Source organism: Malus domestica, chromosome 09, assembly GCF_042453785.1.
Source record: "Malus domestica chromosome 09, GDT2T_hap1".
Taxonomy (NCBI): domain Eukaryota; kingdom Viridiplantae; phylum Streptophyta; class Magnoliopsida; order Rosales; family Rosaceae; genus Malus; species Malus domestica.
In genome coordinates this window covers 13,424,933-13,443,340 of record NC_091669.1, presented here as the reverse complement: position 1 = coordinate 13,443,340, position 18,408 = coordinate 13,424,933, and the positions used below count along the sequence as shown (strand labels likewise).

Genomic DNA, 18,408 nt, shown 5'->3' with positions numbered 1-18,408 from the left:
AGTACTATTACAAGTAAACTCACATTGTACAAGTATTAATTAAGCTTCAGCCGTTCGGCATCCTATGTAACGAAGACTAGTTGGCATGAATTCAATAAAGAGGTGATTTAGACAACTCAGTCCTAATCCTCTTACATTCCTAGCAATGAAACACTCGGGTTCAAAGCTTCAACATGAATGCTTCCAACATGAAACAAAGTCTAAGTATATGTCAACAAGACTATACAAATAAACTAACAGCTTCACAGTATATTCGTTCAATCATACATTCCAACATATTCATACATAAGCCAACTGTGCTTTGAAAGGGTTCAACATTCTTTGTGTCATTCGACACTTGCTACAATGTGCCTCGACACCTTGCCCTTATTCTCACCAACCAGGTGATGAAATGTGAAGAAAGAACTCATCTTCATACTACCAACCATGTGATGAAATGTACAACCGGTACTCTTCTTCATGCCACCAGGTGATGAAATGTACAACCCATACTCTAATATCATTTGGCAACTTGCCACTCATACCATCAACCAGGTGAAGAAGGAACTCATCTTCATGCCCTCAACCAGGTGATGAAATGTACAACCCGTACTCTGCTTCATACCACCAACCAGGTGATGAAATGTACAACCCGTACTCTAATATCATTTGGTAACTTGCCATTCATGCCACCAACCAGGTGAAGAAGGAACTCATCTTCGTGCCACCAACCAGGTGATGAAATGTGATGAAAGCTGATGAAGGAACTCACCTTGGTACCACCAACCAAGTGATGAAAGTAACTCACCATTCATTCCACCTACCAAAAGATGAGTGGTGCAACTTATACATGTGAACTCCTAGCATTCACAAATAATCAAAAACCCTCAAGCTTGACAACTCAACTAGGGGAGCACTTATGCCCAATAAGAGTTATAGTCACCAACAAAGTCTTATTTTAAGCCAACAACAACTTCAGTGCCTGGCATACGAAGATCAAGTTAGTCAGCCCTCTTGCATCTGCTTCAGACATTTCTCCTCTATAACAATGCAAACACTACAACTCGTAGAAAACTTCACACACTCTTGATCAAGATAGTGTGAATCAAAATCAATTTATGGTGCCAACAAGAGCTTCATCAATTGAGGGCAACCACAATTCTCAAAAGCTTCACACACTCTTGATCAAGACAGTGTGAAGCAAAACTAATTTATGGTGCCAACAAGAGCTTCATCAAAGGAGTTCAACCATAATTCTCAAAAGATTCACACACTCTTGATCAAGACATTGTGAAGCAAAACCAATTTATGAAGCTAACAAGAGCTTCATCAATGGAGGTCAACCACAATTCTCAAAAGCTTCACACACTCTTGATCAAGACAGTGTGAAGCAAAATCAATTTATGGTGCCAACAAGAGCTTCATCAATGAAGGGCAACCATAATTCTCAAAAGCTTCACACACTCTTGATCAAGACAGTGTGAAGCAAAACCAATTTATGGTGCCAACAAGAGCTTCATCAAAGGAGTTCAACCACAATTCTCAAAAGTTTCACACACTCTTGATTAAGATAGTGTGAAGCAAAACCAATTTATGGTGTCAACAAGAGCTTCATCAATGGAGGTCAACCACAATTCTCAAAAGCTTCACACACTCTTAATCAAGATAGTGTGAAGCAAAACCAATTTATGGTGCCAACAAGAGCTTCATCAAAGGAGTTCAACCACAATTCTCAAAAGATTCACACACTATTGATCAAGACAGTGTGAAGCAAGGCCAATTTATGGTGCCAACAAGAGTTTCATCAATGGAGGTCAACCACAATTCTCAAAAGATTCACACACTATTAATCAAAACAGTGTGAAACAAAATCAATTTATGGTGCCAACAAGAGCTTCATCAATTGAGGGCAACCACAATTCTCAAAAGCTTCACACACTCTTGATCAAGACAGTGTGAAGCAAAACCAATTTATGGAGCCAACAAGAGCTTCATCAAAGGGGTTCAACCACAATTCTCAAAAGCTTCACACTCTTGATCAAGACAGGGTGAAGCAAAACCAATTTATGGTGCCAACAAGAGCTTCATCAATGGAGGGCAACCACAATTCTCAAAAGCTTCACACACTCTTGATCAAGACAGTGTGAATTAAAATCAATTTATGGTGCCAACAAGAGCTTCAACAATGAAGGTCAACCACAATTCTCAAAAGCTTCACACACTCTTGATCAAGACAGTGTGAAGCAAAACCAATTTATGGAGCCAACAAGAGCTTCATCAAAGGAGTTCAACCACAATTCTCAAAAGCTTCACACACTCTTGATCAAGACAGTGCAAAGCAAAACCAATTTATGGTGCCAACAAGAGCTTCATCAATGGAGGTCAACCACAATTCTTAAAAGCTTCACACACTCTTGATCAAGACAGGGTGAAGCAAAACCAATTTATGGTGCCAACAAAAGCTTCATCAATGAAGGGCAACTACAACTCGTAGAAAGCTTCACACACTCTTGATCAAGACTATTCAAAGCAAATTCAATTTATATGGTTCATCCAAACCTTCGACTACTACAAGGTGTGGCTTGCATCACAATCTCTTGCTCAACAGTGTGGAAGCAAAATTTGTATATGTTGTCTCTCCCACATTTTCAAATTTCTAATTTTCCCCAAAAAAAAAATTGGGAAATTCAACAAATTTCTAGTTTTCCCAAAAAAATAAAAAATAAAAAATAAAAAAAAGGAAATTGGGAAATTCAACAACTTCAACAAATGGAGGGCAACTACAATTCTCAAAAGCTTCACACACTATTGATCAAGATAGTGTGAAGCAAAATCAGTTCATGGTACCCAACAAAAGCTTCAACTCCAAAGTTTCACCTACAAAGCTTCAACTTCAAAGCTTCACCTACAAAAGCTTCAACACCAAAGCTTCACCTACAAAGCTTCAACTTCAAAAGCTTCAACTTCAAAGCTTCACCTACAAAAGCTTCAACACCAAAGCTTCACCTACAAAAGCTTCAACACCAAAGCTTCACCTACAAAGCTTCAACACCATAGCTTCACCCATCACAAAAGCTACACCCATCGCAAAAGCTTCACCTACAAAAGTTTCACCCACAAAAGCTTCACCCATAAAAGCTTCACCTACAAAGCTTCAACACAAACGCTTCACCTACAAAAGCTTCACATACTCTTGATCACGATAATGTGAAGCAAAATCAATTCATGGTACCCAACAAAGCTTCAACCTCAAAGCTTCAACACCAAAGCTTTACCTACAAAGCTTAAAATATATATTCGAAAATTCTAAAAATTGAAAAAAAAAATTGCCTAGGCCTCCTTTTCTTTGGGTCTAACAACTTTCATAACAAATATATATGAAGGAGGAGTTTTGGGCTACCACTTAGAAAGGAAATGCCTCATTCGTCAACTCCCTCGACTGGAGACTTGGGGGACTCCTACCATATGCTACTGCACCTTAATACTCGGAAGTCTCACAACCACTCACTGACTTGGATTTTTCAAGTCTCCAACCAAGAAGTTTTCCTCACTCGGGAAATTAAGGGAACACTACCTCAACATACATGCTTCACTCACAAAATTTCAACAAAAGAAAAAATTCAAAAAACTTAGTGAAAAAGGCTTTGGTGTATCTAACACAATACGTTGAAATGAAGCAAAGCTTATTTATTGATATCTCCGATAAGTTGCAAATATGTACATATACATGAATCAAAATAAACAAACAAGAGGGAGCATTCACAAAAGTTGCTCAGGAGAAGTCTCAGCAATCGGCAGAGCCCCATAAAGAGAAGGCACCGAAGGGTGATCATTCGGAGCCTCAGTACTGGACAAAACCCTAGAAGGAGGAGGCATCAAAGGTTGATCATTTGAAGCTTTATTACACGGTACAGCCCGAGAAGACGAAGGCAATAAATGCCTTTGGAACAAACCCACAAACCTCTGATGATCAAGTAAAATCTGACCAGCAGATTCATGCAGCTGGTCAAGCTTCTTCTTCATGTTTGTAGCATAGTCATGTGCGAGCTTGTGCAACTGTTTATTCTCATGCTTGAGCCTTCTAATCTACTGTTTGAGACTTATCACTTTAGTCGTCAATGATTCAACTTGGCGGGTTCGAGCAAATAGGCGTTGTCCATATTAGACACAGAACCTGCACACTGAACACTGAAAGCCAGAGAATCCTTAACAGCCAACTCACCAGACCATTTGGAAAGTAGTCTGTTATCTTTGGAAGTGAGAAAGTTCCTGGCCACCACCGCAGCGGTCATATCATTCTTCATCACAGAGTCCCCAACGGTAAGAAGACCAGTAGGGGATAAGAATGATGGGCGCCATATATTGTATTGAAGAGGCATGGCTGCCTCTTCACCAAAGTTCAAGTCAAAACGACGGTCGGATGGGTCAGACATTTTCAAAAATGATGAAGGAGAAATAAGGTCCAATAAATCTCTAAAGTACGAAAATAAGGGGAAAATTCCTACAAGCAATAACTCTTTGAACGTACTTCTTGCACACAATTGGTGCCCCTATAAAAGAAAATGCAGCATGGCCGTTTGTTCAAAAATCGAAGAGGCACCACTATCCGGATTTCAAGAAGCAGATTTTCTTGAGTAAAATATGTCGACAATCCCCACACGCAACATCAGCTCCTCGGGTACCACATATAACTTTGCCAAAGATCTCTGACAAAGTTTAGACACATAAATTTTGAAGGTCCAGCTACCCTACCATTACCTACAAGGGTAAAGGAAAAACACCACTACTTGATAACTGGAAAGTCCCTATGTGTGTCAACCTCTGTGCTCCGTGGCAAGGCAGATTGGCAAAAATGCCCAACCTTTACTCACATCAAGAAAACACTCCCAACAAGATTACTTTCTCAAAAATCGAAGATGCACCGCTCCCCGAATCTAGAAAGCCAAACTCTCACTAGGATTGCTTTCTCAAAAATCGAAGAGGCACTGCTATTCGAATCTTGAGAGCCAGACTCTCACCATAATTGCTTTCTTAAAAATCGAAGAGGCACCGCTATCCGAATCTCGAGAGCCAGACTCTTACCAGGATCGCTTTCTAAAAAATTGAAGAGGCACCACTCTCCAAATCTCGAGAGCCAGATCCCTAATAGGATTGCTTGTTCAAAAATCGAAGAGGCAACGCTATCCGAATCTCGAGAGCCAGATCCCCAATAGGATTGCTTGTTTGAAAACCAAAGAGGCACTGCTCTCCGAACTTCGAGAGCAAGATTTCTTTGGATAAAATTTATCTACAATCTTCACACGCAACATCAGCTTTCCAGATACCACAGACCACTTTTTCAAAGTGCTTGACAAAGTTCAAACACGTGAAACTTACAGCTCCCACTACATTGATATAACCAAGAAGGGTAAAGGAATAACATTACTACTTGTTGTTAGGGAGACTCATATATATGTCGACCTTCATCTTCCACGGACAGGCAAACTGCAAAAATGCTCAACCCTTCCTCATAACTGAGAGGGCACTCCCAATGAAGCCTATCGAAATACTCAGCTTTCTCTCCCCCCAATAATACTTATGCAAACCAACCACACCAAAATAAGAGTATCTTATATCATCAGGGTCAAAAGCAAGAGTATCCCATATCATGCTTTTTCCCTGTCTTTTCCTTTGCCCTTGTTCTTACCTGCAAGATAAAGAGAAAGAGAGCAATCAGTCAGCACTTGGAATCAAGCTTCCAGTCAAGAACTGACTGCCTGGAACCCCTTGCCTGATTACTTACCTGGCATTGATCTCGATTACTCATCTTCAACATCTTATGCTTCTAGAAAATATACCACATTTGCCTGAGGAACAGATATGGCAAGTGAGAAGGATACAAGGAAGCATGTGGAGACAAGCGTAACAGAACATGTGCCGATACATACACTACTTTGTCAACAGCAAAAGTATCTCATATCATTAGGGTCAAAAGTATTCTAGATTTGATGGACTTGTTTTGACCCTCAAATTCTTGTGTCGACCTTATACTCTGGAGGAAACTAGAAAACCCTCCAGCCCAGTTCAAGAATAAGCTTGTGGAAAGTTACTTCTTCAAAAACAAAAGTATCTCATACCATCTCTTCTCATTTTTCTTCTCTTTATCCTTCTTGCTGCCTGCAAAATAGGGAGAATGAGAACAATCAGCCGGAACTCGAAATCAAACTTCTGATCTGGGACTGATTGCTTGGAACTCTGATTGCTTACCTTGTCTATCACCTCTTTCGGCAAATCTCCTAGCTTGGCGACTTGGGGGACTCCTACTATATGGTTTGTATCGTGTTTGACCAAGCCTGAAACTACAAGTAAGCTTCAAGTCAAATTGATACATTACCTTGTACATCTTCGCCGGTTAAAGATACCACCCCTGGATGGAGGAAAAGTACTTCCAGAGAAGATGCCACATCTACCTATGAGACAGATAAGGCAAGTGAAGATGATACCATACTTCGGTACTTAGAAGTTTCGTGATTACTCAGCGGCTTAGATCTTGCAAGTCCCCAACCGAGGAGCTTTCTTCACTCGGGAACTTAGAGGAGCACTGTTTATACCATACTTGACAAATCCCAAAACTACCGAGCACCGGTCAACGTTATACCATCAAGGACTCAGAAGAGTTTCCCTCTAACCAGGAGGCTAATCACAGCGCGACACGTGTCGACATCAGAAACGAATCATAGTGCGACACGTGTCAACATTGGAAGCCAATCACAACACGACATGTGTCAATGTCAGAACAAAGCTAGAAACTCTCTTCTATAAAAGGAGATCATTCTCCCACAATATTGCCTAATGTCATTTGTACTAAATCATTCACTAGTACTTACTAAAGGAGAGCTTGAACCTATGTACTTGTATAAACCCTTCACGATTAATGAGAACTCCTATACTCCGTGGACGTAGCCAATTTGGGTGAACCTCGTACATCTTGTGTTTGCTTCCCTGTCTCTATCCATTTACATACTTATCCACACTAGTGACCGAAGCAATCTAGCGAAGGTCACAAACTTAACATTTTCTGTTGTACCAAAGTCCTCACTGATTTTGTGCATCAACACATATTATAACTGAAAATTTGTTGGTAATTATAAAGTTTACGTAAACTTTATAATTATAATAACTTTGTCGCTAAAACCTTTGCGCGACAAAGATGTCGTTGTGCAAACCCTTGCGCGACAAAAGTTTCGTCGCGCAAGTGGCATTCGGTTTTAGGTCAACGTATTTAGTGCATCTGAATCAGAGAAATAAATACCGTATTTAATGCATGTGTTTGCGCGACAAAGTCTTCGTCGCTCAAAGTCCCTAACCTTCCTATAAATATGCACTTCTATTGTCCTTATTCTTCACACTGCGTTTCGAAAACGTTTTGCAATCTAATGATTATAATCAGTTCATTCTTTGAGTGTTGGTACGATGGCCGACAAAAGTGCACGTTCATCAAAGGCAACAGATGGAGAAGGTTCTGGAAAAGGTTTGCGTTGAAATTTTTGCATTTTGTATAAAGTTTTTATTTAGCTTTGGTATTATGAAAATATTTTTTGTTGATAGACAAAAAGAAAAGAGTTGCAGTATGGGTCCGACACACTTATGGGGGGAGCCGTTACTGAATCATTGCGGATGAAATAATAGGGGTTGTGAAATCAGATAAGCCCACCAGCTTTTCGCCCGACATAGGAGCAATGGTGCGTACCAAATGTGCTGCGGGTTGGGAGTCTTGGAGAGCCATCCCCGAGGAGCTAAAGATGCACATGATTGATGAGTTAGCTGCATGTGTTAATTTCATTAGTTAAATAATAATTATGTTTGTTAAATATAATATAATAGTGAGATTTTAATTTATTAATTTTTCCATGACAGACCAATTGGCACATTGACAAAACTGACCTAAATCTGATGAAGGCTATGGACAATGTGTTCAAGTCGAGATTCCGGTTGTGGAAGTTTGATAATGAACGCATTGCACCACTACATCAAGAATCAGAACTACCGACGGATGAGTAGAATAGGATTTCTTATTTTAATTTTATTGATTATTTAATAATTAGATATGAATTTTAAGTTTTTTTAGTATGAATTTTTTTTATTAAATATGTACTTAATGTTCATTATTTGTATGCAATCATTTTTGTATGGATGTACAAAAAATGGTTTGCAATGTTCATATGAGCTTAGTTTCTGGTTTGAGAATTAATTGGATTTCGTGAATGGATGCGAAAGCATGACTGCGGTCCAATTAATTCTTGAATTGTCCCAAAATTTTGGATAGTTTGAGATTGCAGATTTACATGTATTTTGTGGTTCACGCATTAGAGTTTGAACGTGGGAAATGTGGTAGCATCTCTTTGTGTTCTTCAGGAGCTTCATAGTTTTTTGTATCTATGTCGTCGCACTTCAAGAACTGCAGGGAGATGTTGCCGAATTTTTCCCACGCTCGAACTCTAATGTGTTGGAACCGTATATTACAGCATATAACTGTGCATTCTCAAATGAGATAGGACCTATAACGGAGGCATAAGGTGGCATGTCATAATTGAAGTTGTTGTAACGCTTGTATTTTTTTTTTTTTTTTTGCAGGTGAAATGGACAAACAGTGGATACATAATCCTAACAGATGTGCTGATGAATATTTGGATGGAATAAATCAGTTTATCAATTTTGTAATTGCAAACAAACACGATTCAACTCAAATTCGGTGTCCTTTTAGAAAGTGTAACAACCTAATGATTGAATATTTTGAAACTATTCGATACCATTTAGTGAGAAATGGGATGATGGAAACATATACTACGTGGAATCATCATGGAGAACAAATACAATATGCTTCATCCTCCCACATTACCCGAGCAGGAGATACAGTTGACTCTGTTGTGGAGCCAAATGATCAAATTATGGACATTATCAATGATGTTTTTCCAACCCTAGTTCAAATACAAATGTGGAAGTAGAAGATGGCATCCCTCCCACCATGGACAGTGAAGCATTTGAAAAATATGAAAAACTATTAAAAAATGCCAAGCAAGAATTATACCCCGGTTGCGAAGGATTTTCGATGCTCATGGCCATTGTTGAGTTTACGCATGGAAAAACAAAGTTTCGTATGTCGAACTAGTGTTTTAATTACTTTTTGGGAGTTTCCAAGAGGATGCTTCCAAAGGACAATTGTCTTCCTAAAGATCATAAAAGTGTAAAGAAGGTGCTGAGTGGTCTTGGATTGGGATATGAAAACATTCACACGTGTAAAAATAATTGCATTTTGTTCTACAAAGAGAATAAAGCGTTGGATAAATGCCCTATATGTAATGAGTCACAATTTAAAATGACATCTCAGAATAGAAGAACGAAGATTCCACAAAAAGTTATGTGTTATCTCCCATTAAAGCTCAGGTTGCAGCGATTGTATATGTCGACGTACATTACAAGCGACATGAGGTGGCATAAGGACAGACTAGTGGATGACGATGTTATGAGACATCTTGTAGATGGAAAGGCCTGTAAAGAGTTTGATCGGTTGTACCCCGAATTTGCACGTGAGCCTCGGAACGTTAGATTGGGACTTGCGATGGAAGGGTTTAATCCATTCGGGGTTTTAAACCAAAATCATAGCACTTGGCCAATCTTCGCAATTCCGTATAATTTGCCACCTTAGAAGTGCATGAAAAATAAATTTATGATGATGACATTGTTAATAACCAAAGATTCGAGCATGTGTATTGGTGTGCATTTACAACCATTGCTTAATGAACTAAAAGAATTATGGGAAAACGGTATTCCCACGCACGATGAATCTACCGGAAGATGTTCACTTTGAGAATAGCCATGATGTGGACTATAAATGATTTCCTGCATACGCTATGATGTCTGGGTAGAGCACTAAGGGCTATTACGCATGCCCAGTTTGTAAAGAGGACACGATGTCTAGTTGGCACGCGGGAAAGGTTTGTTACCTAGGGCATCGTAGGTGGTTACTATGGGATCACGAGTAGCGTTAGAACGAGACAGCATTCTTCAACGGCACAGAGCTTCGACCAAGACCCAGACAATCGTTTGGCGATGAAATTTTGGCTCAGGTGAATCAATTGGATTTTGCTCCGTTGGGCAAATCCATAAATAGGACAAGACCAGACACATATCTAAACTAGACACTTAAGACGAGGTTGTTCGAGCTCCTTTACTAGTCCAAATTAAAATTGAGACACAACATCGATATAATGCATGTTGAGAAAAATGTGTTTGATACACTGGTCAGAACTATACTAGACATCGAGGGAAAAACAAAGGACACAATAAAAGCTCGGATCAATCTGGAAAAAATGGGCATTAGGTTAGGCTTATGGATGACAAGGGATGGAGACATAGCCAGAAAGAAGCTCGCATCGTTTTCGGTGAAACCGAAAAAGAGGAAATAGTTATGCAGTTTCTATCTTTTGTAAAGTTTGCATAAGGGTATGCTTCAAACATCGGCCGTTGCACAAACGTGGATGGAGGAAAATTTTTCGACCTCAAGAGTCATGATTATCATGTCATACTTCAACGCCTTCTCCCAGTGGGAATTCGACACCTCTTACCTGAAGACATGGTGAAGCCGATTATATTGTTAGCGAGATATTTTTCTCAATTAACTACAAAAACTTTTCGGAAGTCCGATGTTAAACAATTATGAGACGATATTATTGAAGTGCTATGCAAGTTTGAACAAATATTTCCTCCAGCTTTCTTCACAAGCATGATTCACGTAATGATTCACTTGTCGGATGAGGCACTTCTAGCCGACCCCATCAACTATCGATGGATGTAACCGATTGAAGTATATAAACGCCATAAATACTTGAGTTTGTCATGTATGTACAATTACACTAATTTTATACGATAATTTGTTTATTGATGCAGATTACTGAGTGAATTAAAAAATAGTGTACGGAACAAGGTAAAGCCCGAATGATCAATCGTGGAGGCAAGGGTTGGCTTTGAGTCGCTTACATTTTTTGCAATGTACCTACAAGACGATGAGACTACGTTCAACGGACAACAACACAATAATGACGGTGGTGTGAGAAGTGAAAAAATTATGTTTTTGCCCAAATTGCACGACCATTTGGCGAACCAATCAAAGGGGAAGAGTTTGACAAAAAGGACATGGAGGTATCACATTGGTTTGTACTTAACAATTGTAATGAGACAATTATGCACCTAGATGAGCATGAAGAGTTGATGAAGCGGGAACATCCTTCACATTTATATGCCAAAAGGCATCGTGAATTGTTTCCTCGATGGTTTCGTGAAACTGTATGTTGTTCGTGTTTGGTTTTTTTGCATAATTGTAAATGTTAAACTAACACGACATCATTTTCTCTTTTATTTAGGTGATGAAATTGAAGGAAATTAATTCACCCACTTACAATGAAGAATTGTACAACTTGGCGATTGGGCCCCTAAGCGCAGAATTGTACTTCGGTTGTCATGTAAATGGCATCAAGTGTTTGGCAGCTGATCGCGATGACAAGCATTTTATGGAAAACTGACAAGTGTTGTGCAATTGCTTTACAAAGACCGGTGTCAAGTTATCCTTTGTAAGTGTCGTTGGTTTGATACAAACTCACGTCGAGTTGGAGGTGTTAAGCGAGACAATGGTTTGCTATCGGTCAACACTAACAAATGTTGGTATAACGACGACCCTTACATTTTGGCAACGATGGCTAAACAAATTTTCTATATAGATGACCCTAAGGCCGAGAGGGGATGGAAAGTAGTTCAGAAGATTGAGCATAGAGGGGTGTATGATATTGTGGACCGAGATCCTGCTGCCGATGACGATTATGGTGACATTGCTAACCAACAATTGGACACTTCAACAACACTTGGTGCAGATACACTGCAGGATATAACTATTGTACAAGAACCGTATCAAGTAGCTAAAGGCCCTGAAATTGAAATACCGATTGATTCCATTACGATTGACCTTGGGGATCTGCCTCTATACAATGCACCTGAGCGCGCGAACGATGATGTTGATGCTCCTACAGATGAGGAAGAATGAGAGTCTGAATCTAACGATAGTGATGATCTGTATTCTAACCAACAATTGGAGACTTCAACAGCACTTGGTGCAAATACACTGCAGGATATAACTATTGTACAAGATCAGTATCAAGTAGCTAAAGACCCTAAAATTGAAATACCAATCGATTCCATTACGATTGACCTCGAGGATCTGCCGCTATTCAATGCACCTGAGCGCGCGAACGACGATGTTGATGTGCCTACAGACGAGATGGAATGGGAGTCTGAATCTGACGATAATGATGATCTGTATTCTAGTTCAGACAAGGATTAATGAAAAATTGTGATGTATATTAATTAAATGTATTGAATGGTATTTAAAAATGTTGTATACAAAAAACGTTTCATTTAAAATTTGTAATAAAATTAAATTAAAAAAATATTTATTTATTTAAACCAAAAAATAAATTAAATGGGCAATGACGTTTTATAAATATTTGTGGCACAAATATTAAAAATTCATTTTTTTAAACTGGTTGCGGGACAAAAGTTTAAACATCTTCGTCACGCAAAAATGTAAAAATTTGATTTTTTTTTTCTTTCCCAAAATTGGTATGTATTTCGGCACCTTCAATTCATTTCACTCTCTCTGTCTATCTTAGACTCAAACTCCTCTCAGACCCAAGCTCCACTATCTCTCTCTCTCTCTCTCTCTCTCTCTCTCTCTCCATTCAGTCAACCTCTTCACTCTATCTCTCTCTATCTCAGACTCAATCACAGTGTCTCCCTCTCTCCCTCTCTCGCACTCCCTCGGTTTCTCTGTCTCTCTGTCACTCTCCGTTTCGAATCCACAGCACTCCGACGCCACACTGCACACAAATTTACTAGGTAAGGACCCAGTCTCCTTTAATTCATCTCCCTTAATTCAATTATTTGTAAGTGCAATTTTCTGAATTTTGATCTTCAATTGTTTTAGTTACAACATTTAGGGATTTAGGGTTGGAATTAGGAATCCTGGGTTAGGGATTTAGGGTTGGGATTAGGAATCGTAGTTGCTCACGATGTAGGGTTTTTGAATTAGGGTTTGAATTACATATTTACAAGTTGGGGAATTTTTTTTATTTAGGATTTTAATTATGAGAAATTAATAGGGAAGGGAATTTAGATGTCCAATCATTGTTGAAATAGCCCTGTGTTGAAATTAAAAGCGGTATCTACACTTCTATTTTATTTCTTCTTCTTTTTTTCCTTGTAAACTATTGTCTGTGTATTGTTTATGTTTGTTTTATATGATTTTCTCATCATTTTTATGGATTTGAGATTCAAAAAAACCTAAACTCTATATCTATTTATGGAGCTAATTGCTTGAATATTATTATATCCAGTTCTTACTTCTCCCTTAGCCTGGAATGTTTATCTCATTCTTCCCCTACATGCATGTATGGGTAAAAGTACACAAAGGAATATATTGCATGTGTGCAGTTTTAGTTGAATGAATAATACTTTTTGTTCTTAGTATAGATGGAGGACCCCCAAATCCTGGATTTGAAGAGCTGGGAAATATAATATGAACACCTCTACTGTATGAGGACTGTTTTGTATTGTGATGATCTGTGTGTCATTCTTCTTCGACCAAGAAGAAATGCATGATTTTTTCCTTTTGGGGGTGAAGAAATAAGGAGTAGGCAGCTATTTGAGGCGGTTGGAGAATGAGTTTTATCATTCATAGGAATCTTGGACCCAATGTAACTTGGTTGTAAGCTTTATTTTTTTTTATGATATGTGACATTCTCCACCCTCTTGAGATGAGGTTTTTAAAAATTACAATGACGTCTTCTAGATATTCCACGTGTTATAAAGTTTTTTGGGGATTTCATAGTATCTTTACGAATGGATGGCTGTAATTAAGATACATTACAAAGTAAGCCTTCATATTGGAACCTAATATGTGAAATGCTTTGGTATTTGTACAAGTCAGAAAATAAAATTAAGCTTTTATCACTCTTTTGATACATAAAGCATCTAGTGTGATGTTTGTGTGCTTGAAAGATCGAAAAACTTATAAGTAGTGGCTTCAAGCGTTGAATAAATCATGGTTTGTGGTTTTTCGGGTTTTCTTGTGTTGTTTTCATTCACCTTATATATGTTAAATGAAATGCATATAATAAGATGATATCTAAACAGATTCATGATTGTTTTTGTAAATGTCGAACTTAATATCAAACCGGCGGGCAGCTAGTAGGGGTCGTCAGACACCTTCTCAAGGAGGTAATGTTGCTGCCACCTCCACACCTGATATGGCCACAACAGGTGTTCCTCCGGTTGCACCTTTGGGGCCAACAATGTCTACGGCTGCTGCTTCATCGACTTCTTCGGTGACGCATCATGTCCTAAGCGCCCGACGGACTCATCGACGGTCCCGGACTTATAAGGAGGCTTAGCCGTCTGGTGACACTTCCTCTGTCCATGGAGAGGGGTCCCATATAGCTAAGCTTGCTCCTTCCCTCCCTCCCTTTAAGCACAAATCTCTCATTTATTGTAGAATATGTTTATACAAAATGCCTCTTATTTAGCAGCCGCCTTACGCACAAAAATTATAAAAATATATATGTAAAGAGCATATTAAGCTCATATTTATATATATTTTACATCAAATTCACTTGTCTTTTCTTAGTTAGTTCTTTATATTTTTGAGCTATTTACTTCTCTTTTTTTTTTTTTGTAGGATTTGTCAAGCAAAGAAAAGACAAAATAGCACAAGTGGGATTTTAAGTAACAAATTCATCAAAACTGCCTATGCAGATCAACTGACTTTGGAAGCAAGGTGCAAAAGCTCAGTATGAATTAGAGAATGAGCCTTATATTCTTAGAAATCTATAGATGTCTATTTTCTGGAGCATTTCATAGATAGTTAATGTCATTTTTCTAGAAGAAGTTATGGCTATTTTAACACTGAAAGGTTCACAAGAGACTAAGCAGTTTGTAACTGCAATGAAAGCAATAAACCCAATAAATCTAGCAGCCAAAACTGATGCAGCAATAATTGGTTTAAAGGAATGTTGGGGGAGGGAATAAAGGAGAGTTTTACAGAATAATTTTGAAAAAAAAAAAAAAAAAGGTTGCAGGTTGCAGCGGAAAGGAAGAAAAAAAAAAGCAAGGCAGCAGCGTTGGGGAAGCAATAGAGGAGGAAGGAGGAAAGCTTGGCATTCTCTTCTTTCGGTTTTATCTTCTCAAATTCATGTCTTTATTTTCGTTTAATTCAAATTCATGTCTTTATTTTCGTTTAATTCAAGAATTATGATTGCAAGTTTGTTATGACACTTCGTTTGAATTACTTTTATGAAAGGATGAAAATTGGTTCACTACTTGTATGTGTTTTCTAAGGATGCATACTTAATAAGCATATCTAGGATTCTAATGCTATGAATATATGTATGCTACCATTGTCGAATGAGGACCTACATATGTTCTAGAATAGTACTTGTTAATTGCGATTAACATGTGAACCAATTTTTAAGATAAGTAAGACAACGCTAGTACTTACGATGCCTTGTGATGACTCAAACTCTTTTCATTCTTAATGATTTCTACTTGTTAAATCTATGAACACGCCATTCTAGATTGCATGTTAGGGACTAAGTTAAGTTGAAAACGTCATTCTCTTAACATACTACATAAGAAAGAGTAATAGGTTAAGTTCTAACATTGAGCCAACTTGAGCATCTTCATCCGGAAATAAAAGGAATTTGAATGAAACATAACATGTTTGCATGATTATTTGGTGGTGGATAGCAATTCCCCCAACTCGTTTTTCTTAATTTGTGAACTACTTAAAAATATGTTTCTGTCCTGTTTTTATTCAATTTAATTTAAAAAGAAAATCAACTCCAAAAATCCCAAATATTTGTGTGAGTGTAGCTCTGTGTGTCTAGTGTTTGCATATAAAATTTCGTTGACTTTAGATAAGTGTAAGTCAGTCTAATAATTATGTTTTGGTGGCTGGTCAGTAGGAACAACAACCCAGTTTTTGTGACATTTTAAGTAGTTAGATAAAACAATCTTCAACGGAAAAGGCCCTTATTTTCATATGCTACAATTGACAAATCTTAGTGTTAATAAGGAAAATCAATATGACATTTGTGTGCTACTTTGTGGTGTGCTTTTAATCCTATAACATGTACGTGTTAGAGAATGACTTAGCAACTAGAGGCATAAAGTGTAAATTTACTGCATTATTAGTTGCAGATAATCAAACTTCCACATAAAAGATGGATATTCAAAATCCCATCATTTCCCTTAAAGTATAGAATGTGAACTTATCTTGTGTAATTAAAATGTGAACCATAATATAATTAAGGAATCTTATCCTCTCTAATAATTGAGCAACAAAGTAAAAAATATTTGATGCTTAAGCTGATCTTTTAATTTATACAGAGAATAACATGCATGCTAGCTGGTTATTTTGAATTGTGATTTTGACCTATATTAATGATTGTTAAGTAGCACTGAGAAGTCATATCAACAAGTTGTAAATTTTGTTTAACGTCCCCAGTTGGTATAAACTGTTTGAATTGTTGGGTGGATATGTTGTTTTTGTTGTTATATTGTGTGCAGGTTTTTGGAAATGTTATAGTTTTAGGGGAGGTTCTGCCGAATTTTCAGTAGAAAATAGAATTCGTCTAATGTTTACTTTGTTTATTTGGTAGGTCAAAAAAAAAAAAAAAAACCAGAGGCCCTTGTAGACTACAAAAGACTTCTCAAACCACTTGCACCATGACCTAGAAGATCACCATTATGTGGGATCCTAGACATCGTGCGGCTACAACAAGGGAGCAGCACAGTGTGTTGGCCACTGACGTTGGTTGTGTTATTAGGAACCATTGCCCCCTTAGGTGGGAGTCATGGAGAGCTGTGCGATAAGAAACCAAGGACATCGTGCTTTATGAATTGTCGGTAAGTATTTTCAACCTCAAATACTAAATTTTTATTAAAGTATACAAAGAGTATAAATTTTAACTACTATTTATTTGTTGAGTTTTGCAGCATCACTATGAGCTCTCCAACCTCGATTCCAACCAAATGGAGTACATCAACAACCTTTGCTCCAGTAGGTTCACTCAATGGAAGAGCGACCTCCACAAGCATTATGAGCTATATGACGGTCTGGAGGTCGCTCTAGAAGTTGGGTGCCCTATAGAATTGATGGACCATCAGGATGAATGGGAGTGGCTTTGCGGCCATTTTCAAGACGAGAAATACTTGGTACGTATAATTTATATTTCAATAATATAATTAATAAAAAAATTTACACTTTAAAAAAACATTTCATTTTTTTCATTCATTTGTTATAAATATCTAAACTAATACGCTTTTTTAATTCAACAAAAAAACATGAAGGCAAACTCGATCAATCAATTGAAGAAGAAACTTATTCACCGATCCGAGTCACGGCGCTTCTCTTATAGGTTGGAGGAGCAATGTAAAGTAACCGTATATTTATTTTAAGTTTTCAATCTTTTTACTCTTTATTACACAATTGGTAATCTATGTTAACACTTTTTAAATTTTTTCAAGGGGGTCAAAGTTTCCTGAAATTGACATGTTCAAGGAGGTGTACGTTCGGCCCGGGGATGAGCTGACGGAGCAGCTTCATGTAAGTTCTTTCAAATTTATAATATTCAATTTGTATTAATATTAATTACATGTATATTCAAATTAATTTGTTTTTTCATTTTTCTAGTCCACCATGGTGGAGAAGGGCCAGACAGTACGGAGGAGGTGACTTCCCAGCTTCCCCTAGAGACCCCAACTGAGGAGGTGTATCCCCCTGAGGATGCTGGGTCCTGAGGATGCTGGGTTTCAGATCATTACCAACACACTTGATCAGACCCTCAATCGTCGGCATGGGAATGTTCATCGGGGGCTTGGGAAAACCCGCATACGGGACCCATTTGCCTCATCCTCCGAGTAGAGAATTGAATAGGTCAAAACGCTGACATCTGAAATGGCAGGCTTGAAGTGACACATCCCAATCTCGACTCTACCGTAGCACGATATTGTCCGTTTTGGGCTTACCATTCCCTCACGGTTTTGTTTCTGGGAACTCAGACAAGAACTTCCCAGTGGGTCACCCATCTTGGGATTGCTCTAGCCCAAACTTGCTTAACTTCGAAGTTCCAATGGAATCCAAAGCCAGTGAACTCTCAAAAAGCCTCGTGCTATAGAAGGTGGGCATGTACATATAAGGTACATCACCCCCTCTCCATTGGTCAATGTGGGATCTTACAATCCACCCTACTTAAGGAGGACCCGGCGTCCTCGCCGGCACATCCACACCAAACGGCATAGTGGCTCTGATACCATTCTGACACATTCCAGTCTCGACTCTGCCGC

General features: G+C 38.3%; 1 long non-coding RNA gene across 1 annotated transcript; it reads left to right on the top strand.

The window, feature by feature from the left end:
- The first annotated feature begins 12,687 nt into the window (after positions 1-12,687).
- LOC139188237 (uncharacterized) lies at positions 12,688-17,488 on the top strand. Its single transcript, XR_011571543.1, has 4 exons — positions 12,688-12,903; positions 14,741-16,968; positions 17,059-17,277; positions 17,413-17,488. It is a non-coding gene; the product is annotated as an uncharacterized lncRNA (long non-coding RNA).
- Positions 17,489-18,408: the final 920 nt, after the last annotated feature.